The 12,503-nt window shown below is 44.7% G+C and overlaps 1 protein-coding gene across 1 annotated transcript in view; it reads left to right on the top strand.

Annotated features, from left to right (window-relative positions):
- The window catches only part of HS1BP3 (HCLS1 binding protein 3), a 140,604-nt gene that overhangs the window by 117,995 nt on the left and 10,106 nt on the right, over positions 1-12,503 (top strand). The gene's annotated exons all lie outside the window — the stretch shown is intronic.

Below are 12,503 nucleotides of genomic sequence, written 5' to 3' on the forward strand. Positions count from 1 at the left end.
CACAGCAATAGATCATAGTGACAGTGATATTTCTGTCTTGCAGACACAAGAGAGGGCTATTGAAAGATGAAAAATGAGAAATTTTGTTTGAAAATAATGAAACTGCTTACAAACAAGTAGTTTTTACAGGGAAAAAAGTAAACCTAAACCAGTGTGCTTCCACGATGAAATCTAGATGGAATAAAGGATTTGATTTTTTCCATTATAGTAACAACTAGTGTTCCAACCAGACTGAGAATTTATAAAAGGATGCTCATGCTTTTTGTGGGTGCAGTTGGCAACCGACTCTGGTATGGATGAGGAGAGTCATGTGCTGATATCAAAGGAACAGCAAAAGTTTACTCAGGAAGCCCTTTGGGTTTAGCATTGCTTGATCTTGCAATTCTGTCCCCAATGATTTTCATAATCACCAAATAAAAAGTGAAAACCTTAATCCTTCCAGCAGCACAAATCCACTAGAGGGAAATCAATTTAGAGAAATCTCTATGGAGGTAAATGAGCCATTCTCTTCCTGCATAGTTTGGGAAAAGAGCTGGAGGCACTGACAAAAAATACCTTTCTCTTCAGAAGGATAAGAGAAAAGGTCAGAGCAGCCAAATATTAACCAGAAACCATAGTTCTGTTGCAAAAGAAACAGCAACAGCCTCCAAGTAGCAACCAAATCATTCACAATTACAGGCAGTGAAGGCAGAAGAGGAGGACCTGAACATCCCCAAGATATTTGGTAGGATTCACTTCCATTCTTCAGCATGTCTGCAACACAAAATTCTCTTCCCTGCCCAGCTACTGCAGCTTCTTCCTGTGGCCATCCACAGTGCTTCTGCACCATCCCAGCTGCTTGTCCTCAGCATTATCCCAACCTGGGCCTTCCAGTGCTCCCCCAAAGGCCTGGTGGGCTCAGGGCAGGGAAGTAGCAATCACTTGAGGGCTACTTCACTACTTCTGAGGGCAAAAGCATTTTGTGCCATTCTTTGTCCCTCATCTTTAGTGCCAAGGAATGATCCCTGGCATTTAATTTTCTAGTGCAGACATGGCCTAAACATCTGCATCTGTGCCAGTCACTTTAGGGGTCCCCTTCACAGCCAGGAGAAAGAAGCAGGCACTTTCAGGGTGTGATATCAGAGCTGTTACAGACATTAGGATTAGGGGAAATGCATCCTAAAGTGCCTGTATTTTTCCATTGACTATAAAAACACTCTAGACTCTTAGCTCACAGGCAGAAATTTACAGTGTGAACACCTGGATTTGGTTGGGCAAATCCCACCTTCCCTGTCAAACATGCAAAAATTTCTTCCATAAAGACACTATGACTGAGGACTGCACCTCTAGCACACTTGCAGACAAAGATACTTCCCCTTATTTGTTTACTAAATATTTCTAATAGAAATTTACTTCTCTAATGAATAAAATTAATTCTAATTAATAAAATAAGGACATATTATGAAAGTATATATTTAAATACAATGCTTAATTTAGAGCTAATGCAAAGCTAGTCAAATAAATGGAAATGGTTTTTTTTGGTTAGCATAATGTGCTAACCAAAATGGTTGCAAATATTACTATTAAATAGAGCAAGTTCTCAAAAATGGTATTTGTAGGGCTGTCTCTGACAGACAGGTGTCCTGCATCACCTGCAGCTTTTCCATTTGATGTGAAGCTGGAGTGACACAATAAAAACTGTCTGATCCAATATGAAACCTTCCTGTAAAAAGATAACTTATTAAAATGATATGAGCATGATTGAATCAGTTCACTGAATTTTTAGCAGATCAGCATTTTGCATGTCTGACTGCAGTGATTCTTCAAACACATACCTACAACTTTTCTGTATTCCCTGGGATGCTCCCATTGAAACTCTCAATGGTTCAATGAGGGGGAAAATAGACCCAAAACATTTTCAAAGCACCTTCCTTAATCCCTTAAAATAAACAAAATGACACAAAATTTAGTCTGAAGTATGTAGATAACTGGGTTTCAGTAGGTATAGCTCAGCTAATGCTGCCCTACATTTTATCACCTTCACAACTTCCTTCATCACAGTCAGCAGTTCAAGCATTCCTGTGGCTAAAGTCTGCTTTACGTGCTGAGTATGGACATGATTCAGTGCTGATTCAGTGAATAACGGTGTTTTGTAACTTGAACCTTTCTCTGATGAATAATTTTCTGTAGGAGTCCTTTAGTGAGGTGAGCAGAGAGTACCACACTATGCAGCTCATGAACCAGTGTGGATTTGATTGCCTTGACAACAGTGTGCCTCCATGAGGAATGGAGCTGGGAAGGGATGCTCCCCTTGCTTCCAGTGGCCAGGAAAAGCATGGTGTTGGTGACTGTGAACACCTCGTCCCCTGGCACAAGCCAGCTGCAGCTGGGCTTTGTGCTGGGACAACCTGCCCTGTTTTGTGGGCCTTCTCCAGCATAGGAGACCCGTCAGTGAGAGAGTCCCCAGCTCATGTTTTCCTGAGCATGGGGCATCAATGACAGGTGAATAAATGTCAGGGCTCATGGATGGCATCAATGAGGTTCCAGTTAGACACTATTGGATTCCCCTCTGGCACCAGCAGTTACTGTGTATCTTGTTTTCTTTCCAAAGGCAGGAAATCTCCCACTCAGGATTCTCTTGGACAGGATGGGTGATTCACTTTGTGCTCCGCTGCCCCTTCCTCAGGCTACAGCTGGGGAGTTGAAATAGAAAATTGTCTCAGACAGACTGAACACTGGGGAAACCCTTTTATGACCCAGGATATACTCTCCACACAGTATTTGTTTTACTGCCAGGGGCCCAGACTTCCTGAGCTCCATCCCCTCTTCCCGGCAGGGCCTCCGACTGCCTGACATCAACAGTGTTTCCTTGCATGCTTGGGATGCTTGAAATCGTTGGGGCTTAACAGGGAAACAGACAGGATTCAGGGAAACAAGGGTGAGATTCAGTTTTCCTTCTGATAGGAAGACTTTGCTGCCGGACACCACTTTGTTATGCACGAGCTTTGTTTACTCCCCATTTTGCCAGAGCCCACTTGACCGCTCTGGCTGCTGCAGTCACTGGAGCAGATGTTTCCTGCCCTGATCCTGCTCTGTAAGAACCGATGAGAGTAGAAGATACGGAGTTAAAAATGTGATTGCTTAATTTTGAGTTGTGTCTCGTAGCAAAAGACCACAGAGGTAGCAGCACAAATGCTGCTCAGTGGGTGTAAACACTACTGGTGTGGGCACAGAGCTGATGTGTCCCCTGCAGCACCAAGTGCCCCCAGGCTTTTTGTCAAGCCTTGGGAAGGATCTGCTACACTCTCAGAGTGAGGGTCTGTCTTCTGTGGTGCATTAGACTGATACTTTCCCTACATAGCTTACTGAAACTAGGTCATTTGGGCTGTGTCTGATTTAGGGAATATATAGGACCAGGGCACAAGCCTGGAAGCTTCCAAATCCATAGATTATTAGCTCCGTTGCCAACATGGTTTTTGTCCTCAGACCATCAAACACTCTCACAAGCAACTGCTGCACAGGGTATGAAATATGGACTATTCCCACCAGGCAGTTTCTCTGTGTCTACCCTACCTGAGGTGGCCTCATGATGTCCCACTCTGCATGACGGAGGGGAGAGCACACCTGGCTGGAGGAAGGATCAGGGCTTGTGAACCTGCATAGGGAGCAGTTATGGCATCAGCCTGGGGAGGTGCTGGTGACAACTGACTTATGTCAGAGATGATTAACAACAGTGCTTTAGAAAGGACAGAAGCAGACTGGAATTGGCACCCAGTTGGCTTTCATGTCCTGGGAGCAATTTGTCTGGCCAGCAGTGGGTAGGCAGAACATAGCCAGATAGGAGGTCTCAATTGCTTTTGTACTAAGAATATCTTCCATAAATGTAGATTTCTAACATAATAATGTGCAGATGAAAACCAGTCTCTGGAGAGAAACAGACTGGCCTGGCTTCCATTCTGCATCCTGTGCAGGTTTAATGACTCCTGTAACTGCAACAATGAAAGGCCAGTTTTGGCTCTGCAGCAATACTGCTGGGGAAAAATCAAAGGACAAACATGTGTGCAAAAAGCAGGCACTGATCCAGACCAGAAAATGCAGTGATACTTCCATGAGAAGGTTTCTCAGAGCTAACTGGGCAGACCAATGACTGGGTCAACACAGGTCTAGCAATAGCTCTCTCACTGGGGAGGGGTTTCTTGGGGCCTGATGGACCTCAGTTCCAGAGAAACACAGAGTGTGTAAAATGAGCTGCTATTTTCCTTTTCCAGCCAGGTTTGTAAAAAGAGGTCTATTCTCTTTAGACTAATTGAGCAAAATCCCCTACCTTTCACAGGTGCAGCAATGCTCTTGCTCCCACACAGGTACCATTGACCTCTGCCTGCACACTTCAGAGCGCAGTGAAACCAGCCTAAACTGCTTCTAGCAGTCTGAGAGACTTTCCTTCCACCCATAACTTCTGCTTTGCTCATAGCACCTGACAGTAACACAGCAACAACTGTTTGGTCAAACCTGCCCAAACCTACATGTTTACTGTCTTGAAGGCCTTACCTCAGCTCCAGGAAGGATGCTTTGAACCCCAGTCCTCTGCCTCCACCTCGTCACTCTCCTAAGAAGGGAAGAGCAAGCAGCAGGATAAATCTAATAGTGAGGAAAAGAAACATGTTTAAACAGCCTGGTTCTCTCACGCTGTCACCAGTAACAAAAAGAGGGGTGTGGGAAGCTTGCAGCACTTCTGTTAAGTAAGCAGGACAAAGCAGAGCAGATTTCTATGTGGGAGCCACTTTTCTCTGCTTTGCAAATGTTTTTTAATGTGTCCTTCCTGATGCATGCCCTGATTTTCCTCCTGTTACCTTTCTCCTTACTCTATCTCCCTTTTCCACTTTCCTCCTCCACCACTGGTGAAAGTATTGTGGAACAAGCTGTATGTATGGGTCTCTCATGGTTTGTTTTGTCTGAAGTGTCATCCTCCTTTTATCAGTCCATCACAGACATGTCGGTTCTGACTCATCAGCACAGACCCATCAGTCACCCACAGCGCCTTGGGGACTCACTCTCAGGTACTGCCAAGGAAGAATGAGCATGAGCTCGGTTAATCAGAATTTCGAAACAAACCATTGGGCAAGAGGTGACCGAGACAATATTTTCCATGCAAGCAATGTTTTCCACCATCGGTTTCTCAGATAAAAAAGCAGGAATTGATTTCAAACAGATTGTAGGGCACAGGTCATCAAAAATGAGCTGTTTATAATTTCTGCTGTCAAAACAGTGTATCTACATAGATCTCAAACAGCCTTGTAATCCATGGTTATCTTTTCCGTGTTTGTTTTCCAGCTGAGACCTTAAGTAGCTTCTTAGATCATACCACAGTGCAGTGCACGTGTTCCAGGTCCTGAGTGCCTTCTTTGGTGATTGAACACATGTCTCACCAAGCTACCACTCCTCACATGGGAGTGTTTACAAGACCAGAGAAGAAAGTCTTGCCCATGGCAACATTCAGTAGCATCTGCCTTCAAAGTACCATTGATGATACTGGTACTAAGCCAAAGATACCTGTAGTAGGTCTAATGGGTCCCTATTACTAATTTACAAAGAAAAAGGTATATCTATTTGTAAAATCCATCCGTGTTTTGGAAAGGTCATTTTACAAGGATGGTTGGCACAACTCAAATTTCATTTGTCCCAGTGAGACCAGGGTGTTGTCCTGGGAAAGGTGGCCATACAAGAGGGACACTAACAGGGATCTTGAGAGATCAGTCTGTAACTGTTCCATCTGCCACAGACTGCCACAGGCATGTCCCTTAATCTCCTTCCCTGAACCTTCCCAGCTCATAAATAAGTATAACAATAGCACTATCACTTTCCACTTACTTTGCGTAGACTGCAGGCAGACTAATGCTATGTATTTCCTCATAGCAAACACAAAAGGAATGATGCATTAGTGCCCTAGCAGAGGCTATAATGGAAGCAAATATGAATAAACTTATGACCTGGGAAATTTGAGATATGCAGGCTTAGGCAGTCAGGCAGGGGATAGCAGCAACCCAGCCTGCAAGAGCACTCCCCTCCTTAAAATAAAGCTCTCTTCCACACCTCCAGGTGCCCATGCTGATTCCTGTTTGATCTCATGCTGTTAATTTTCCATTCATCATTTATTTTCTGTCTTGATTGCAACTTCATTTAGGAAACCAAGCTTGATACAGCTGTGGAATATATGAGGGCAACTTCTCTGATGGAATATACTGACTTTGCTGAATTGAAGCAGACTATACCTACATACACCAGACAAATCAATGGCCCCTAACCAACATCAACATGTATTAATTTCTGTACCAGGAATGCTAACAGCAAGTTTCGATGTGGTGAAAAGCAAATATTGATCTGTTTGCTTGAAAGACAGATTAGGCTCTGTCCATAGGCAAATACTCCTGCTGGGAAGTAGAGGAAAGGTTGTTTCTCCCTGCCCCTTCTCAAAGGCAGCCAAATTAAATGAAAACAAAAATCTTTTTGATACCTAGTGAGTTTTTAATTAAGGAGGAACCAAACATAAGGGAAACAGAAGCCCTGGGGAGCTGTCAAATGACTTCTGGTAGTTTTTGTGGCAGGAAGCCACAAAGGTTCAGAAGGGCAGCCACCCATTAGTGTCTCTGCTCCTTCTGAATAGGAAGAAAGTGCTCCTGAGGGAAGTAAGATCAAACCTCTTCATGAGCAGGGGCAAAGGTACTCAAAAAAATCTGTCTGAGCATGAGCATTTCACATTTTAGTTTTCAGTTTGCACTCCAGCTCTGCTGCTTCAAGGCGACCACTCCCAGCACTGACACGTCCTTCCAGTCCCCCTGTCACGTCTCACATGGAAGGAAGACACAGAAGCAGAGGACAAGAAGCCCTTCACTTGGCAGCACCAGCATTTCTGTCTGTGTGGCAGTCCCCTGCCAGCACCAAGGCCACCTCAAGTCTGTCAGAAGATGGGTTGCAGGGGACTCAAGATGTACCAAGGGAGGCTTGGATTTGTTATTAAGAAAAAAGCACTGGAACAGGGCAGTGGTGGAGTCACCATCCCTGGAGGTATTTAAAAACTGTGTAGAAGTGGCACTGAGGGACATGGTTTAGTAGGGGACTTGTCAGTGCTGGTTAATGGTTGGACTTGGTGGTCTTAGAGGTCTTTTCCAAGCTGAATGGTTCCATGATTCTGTGGTTGCTGCAGGATGGAGGGAGAGCTGTGAGCTGCTGGAGGGCACAGGCCATCCCCACACGTCTCCTGCAGCTGTGACTAATCCCTCGTGTCTGCACAGGGCAAGAGCAGCTCCATAAGAACCTCCAATGGCTGCTGAAGGGAAAGCTGGAAGGATCTTGCCAAACACTAAAACTGGCCAGGGAAGCTACCTATTGTTTGTGTTTTGTGCTGATTTTGCACTGCTGTTCATTTCCAGCTCAATATAAGGTCTCTTCACTCCTGATGCCACACACCTTTATTTTGACCTCCATTGGACTGGGGCGGGGGGGGGGGGGGTATCAGCCTCTTGGCCTCCTGAGGAGGTGGTTCTCAGCTCCCAGTGGCTTCATAAAACCTCTCCATCATGTCCACATGCTACAGGGAATGCTCTCTCTCCACCTCTGTCCTTCATTGCAGCAGCTCACTGATGGATGGGCAGGCACACATCAAAACCTCCTCAGGCAGGAATGGGTTACCTGCCAGGGGTGATTTCATCCCACTTGACAGGGATATAAGGCTGAATTAGGATCTAAAAATGAAGTCCCAGGGAATGCAATTAGTTCAAATAGGCTGCTAAATATCTCAGCACCCTTCAGCTAGCAGCAGCAGGTAGCAAGCCACTCTTTTGAACATCTTCCATATGATTAAAACAAATCTCTTGCTTTTGCTCTGCTTATTTTTCTTTGCAATATGGAGGAAATCTACCAAAATTGGAGGCAAGTTCACAGCCTTACTTTAGTTATGCAAAGAGAAAAAATTCAGCTTTATGTCATCTTCTCACTCCAGAACCATGACAGAAGTATAGTCAGAGGTTTGCAATTCAGAGCTACCCCAAAGCTTCTCTACAGCCACCTGGGCTGGTTCCAGAGGGACTGGTTCCCAAGATTAAATTGCTTGCTAGTTAAAATGCAAGCAATTGCACTTCAATTATTGAGAAAGCATCTGAAGAATGTTTCATATTCTCATCTCTGAGCAAGGACTTGTGGTGTCTATCAATGTTCTAGTGATAATCAGGTTTTGCATTGTGCAGCATCAAGCACACAGATCTCACCTGAGAAAGAAACAATTGGGCATAACCTGAACAAGCCCCATCTTTAATCATGGGTTCCTCTGGTTGTTGCATCTCTGCCTGTAGAGAGAGGCACTTGATATAGAGGTAGACTGGATAAGCAAAGGGTTATTTTTATTTCTTTCATCATTACATCAGGAAAGATGACAATTTCTCTTGTGGAGGCTGGCTCAATGAGTACTTCTTTTCCTCATCTCCCAGACCACATATTATTTTACAAGCTCACATTATAAAAGGTTAATGGGATAAGTAAGCACTGACAGTCATTTTCATTCCCCTGGAACAATTCACTGCATTGCTGTAATTCACTTCAGTGTAAAATTTCATATAACAGTAATACCTGCAGAAACTAACTGCTTTCAAAATCTTTTATTTTATTTTTTGTTTTGAGCAGAACTTCTTTTTTTTGTTTTTGACTCTTCTTTGGCTGAACTTTGACTTGAATAAACAGCAACATCTGGAATTCAGCAAAACACACCATAAAGGGAATAATATGTCCACAGCAGTTTTGCTGGAAAGGACAAATCCATTTGTTACTCAAATGAAAAGTTACGATTGCTAAATGTCAGATGGAATTAGGAAAAAAATTGAATCCTCTGTGTGTGTCCTTTGTGTCCTTGCCAGCTCAGTGTGTGTGGAAAGCTGTTCCTCTGTTATCACTGGTCTGTCTTTCTGCTTTTTTCCATAGCTGAAAGCCTGTGAGGACTTTCCTTCTGGAGACACACCAGGTCAAACTTTTACCTTTACACTGGGGCAGAGCTGCAGCTTTTTCCACTCAAATATGGAAAATACATCAGAGTGTCTGTGATCAGATCATGCTCTAATCAAGTGGCATTCTTCTGGCCCCTTAATCAGACACTCCAGGAAACCCCCAGGGATGCTGGGAACAGCTGAGGATGTACAGCCAGTGGGGTTATGGGGGGATGAAAGCACTGAGCACCTCAGGAGGGGAATGGCAAGTGTCATCTCTCTCTCTCTCCATCCTCCCAGCTGAGCAGCCACAGATGTTCTGTGATGGTGACAGCACAGGACACCTGAGCCCCAGGCACTGTGCTCAGTTACAGACCAGATCCATCTCTCTTTGCTTTGTTTTCCAGTGGGTAGCTCCTGGTTTCTGGTGCACGCTCACTTTCTTCAGAGCACGTGTTGAGGTCATGAAGTGACAGCTCCCATAAATCAGCAGAAGCTAAACACATTAATCCAGGAACAGAAGGAGGTATCCAGCCAGTTCAGCAATTTTTAGCTTAGAAGACTGGTCCAAGCATTGAAACACTGCCAGTCTTGAGAATAAACATCACTCTCTGTTCCTTTTCATTTTGCACCAGGAGGTGTTTGGGATCTTTGCAGAACAAAATCAAACTTAGGAAGGTGAGAGAGAAATTGGATTTATTTGCACAAGTTGAGGTGGGCCCTGCTTCCACCCCTGCTTCTTCCAAACATCTCATATGTGATTTCAGATGCGTTTCTGATGTCCAGACCTGACAAAAGGCAAGCCCTCCTCAGCCTCAGTGACACTATTGTGTCTGGGGTCAGACAGGTAACTTTTAAGCATGTGAGGTACACAAGTTAATTGAAAGCTGGGTATCCCTGTCTCTATTTCAGCTAGATTTTGCACACCATTTAACTGAGGACACATTGGTTTTGGGCCAGACCATGCTACAGGTAGTGCTGCCCTCCTTGAAAGCACCAAGTCTGCACCTACAGCCTGGATCTGAGCTACTGGGGTGATGCCCATTGCTCCTGCTGTCTTTTGCATGTCCTTTCACAGCAGTGGTGATGTGCAGAGCCTCTTATCGCTTGTGAAATCAAAAGCTAAACAGATTCCAGGCAAGGTAATGTGTTAGTAGGCAGCATTTTGGGTAAGCAGCATAATAGTTTATGTAAATAAGTGAGAGGTTTTTCCTGTTTATTCTCCTTCCCTCTGAAGAAAGCAGAGGTTATATCCATACTAGCAAACTCATCCTGAAGGTCTAGGTTTACAGGTTTGAGCCCTGAAACTTGGTCACAGGTGCTGCTAAATTGGCAGCACTGGCACAGCTGAGGGCTGGGCCACCAGCATGGCCCTTGCAATCCCTGGGAACAGTTTAGGATTTAACAGGGACCAGAGGCTCTTCCCAATTTGCTGTTTGAATGTAGGCAGCCTGACTGGAGATGCCATTAATGGGCAGAAAACCTGCCTGAGGTTCCTGGTTCTTTAAATTCCCAAGTGAGGATATACCCTAAAAGTATGTGTGTGTGTATCATTAGGATAACTGCAACCTAACAGCAGCTCTGGGGGTAGAAGTGACAAATTCACATAGGCCTGGGTTAGACTAGGAAAAAAGCAATACCTTAGAATGTAGGTAAGCAAAATTACATAAAGTATAAAGTAACCCTCTCTGTGAGCAGGAACTGCTTAATAGGGTGAGTTACACTTTGGATAACCACAGCAATCCCATCTCCATGGAGTATGGAATATTGTTTTAGTTACCACAACTACCCATGGCTGTGTTTGTTTAAGACATAATTTCCTGCAAAGGACCGTCCCTTCCCTGGGGTAGGGGTCCATCCCAGGGACATCCCCACATGCCACTGTCCCCTGGGAATGAGTGCCTGGGAAAAGAACTTGGTTTCCTCTAGCATATTATGGCTCTCATCCCTCCAGCTGCACAGGACAAGTAGCCCAAACTGCAGCATGTGTTTTCGGTGCCTGCCAGCTCAAGGGAGGGCTCTCAGCTGGCAGTGCCTCCTGGATGGCTCTCACTGATCTGCCCTGCCCATCATGTCCCACTGCACATTAGGACTTTCTCTTGCCCATTCCCCTACCCATGTTTGTCCCTCTCACCAGCAGCACTCTCTCACCATTGCACCACCCCTGTGTGAGCTCTGTCAGCAGCAGCTCTGCCCCTTCACTCTGTCCCTGCCACCGATGGGGCAAACCAGGGCACTGGGGCCAAGCTTCATCCTGGGCTCCTGGCTGCTGGGGAAGCACACACACCCCAGCCCCCATCTCTCACTTCTGCTTTGACAGATTTCCAGGACTATTCCTGTTGCAGACCGGGGATGCTCCTGGTTTTTTGGCAGCTTTTCAGTTGGGGGAGTTTTTTCACACCCAGCTCGAATTATGGGATATGTGTACAGTACCAGGAAAATGTAAATTTTTTATAAAGTCCTACATATGAAGACAAGGTTTCACAACAAGAAGAATGGAAATGAGGTGGCTGGCTGCTGCCTGCTCCCATTCTCTAATTTCAGGAATCCTGTTCCTTGCTGAGAAGAAGGAACACATATTTTAGATTTTACTTTAAACTAAAATAGACCCAGGATATAAGTGGGAGCATGGATTGCTCTCAGTGTCCTTCAGAAAACAAATCTGTGAGATTCCAGTCAGAAGTTATGAGGCAGTCCTTCAATTTCCAATAATAAATGCCCAGTCCATATAAACATATGGTGCTATTGGGACAGAGATGCAGCAGATATAAATCTTCAGTGACTGCTTGACTTCACGTTTGGTATGTGCCTTGCATCCACTGACACATCACATCCGGCCAAGGGCCACCATAAATTTTACGAGTTTCACATTCTCTTAATCCTTTTTCTTACAGGAACCTGGAGGAATGCAGCATTTTCCCCAGTACATGCCGTGTTGCTATTTATAACTCTGGATCTATCAGGATGCTTTCTGATGTTTTTTTTCCCCTGAAATCTTAGAATAGTTCAACCAAGTGAAAAACAAATCATCTTTTATTTCTTTATTTACTGTGTTTAAGTACCAGAGCTGAGAATGTGGAAACTATCCTAATAATGTAGTCTCAGATCATCCTGGATTCTCGTAGATGATTTATGTAAGACCAGAAGGACAGCAATCCAGTATCCACTCTGTGATCCATAGGGAGCCATAAAAAGTCTTGCCTCACAGAAATTAATGTCTGTGTTCAATCACTCTGCATAAATAACAGACCAGACCCAGCAATGCCCTAAATTTGCAGAAATTCACCCATCTGCAGTCACAAATCTCATCTGTAGAAAGGCACACGTGCTCTGGGACCGGCAGTGCCACTGTGCCCTCTGAGACTGGGCAGAGGCAAGTGTCTATAATTACCCTGCTTTTCCACACTCACACATTTCCATATCATTACCTGTTACAGCTGTCAGTAAACCAGAGTGGGCTCTTTGCAGAAGGAACCTTTGCTTTATTCCTGGCTTGTAGAGAGCTTGGCACCAGAGGAGCCCATGTCCCCAAGGAGGGGCATTGCAATGAGAATA

The sequence above is a fragment of the Lonchura striata genome, chromosome 3 (assembly GCF_050655825.1).
Source record: "Lonchura striata isolate lonStrDom1 chromosome 3, ASM5065582v1, whole genome shotgun sequence".
Lineage (NCBI taxonomy): Eukaryota > Metazoa > Chordata > Aves > Passeriformes > Estrildidae > Lonchura > Lonchura striata.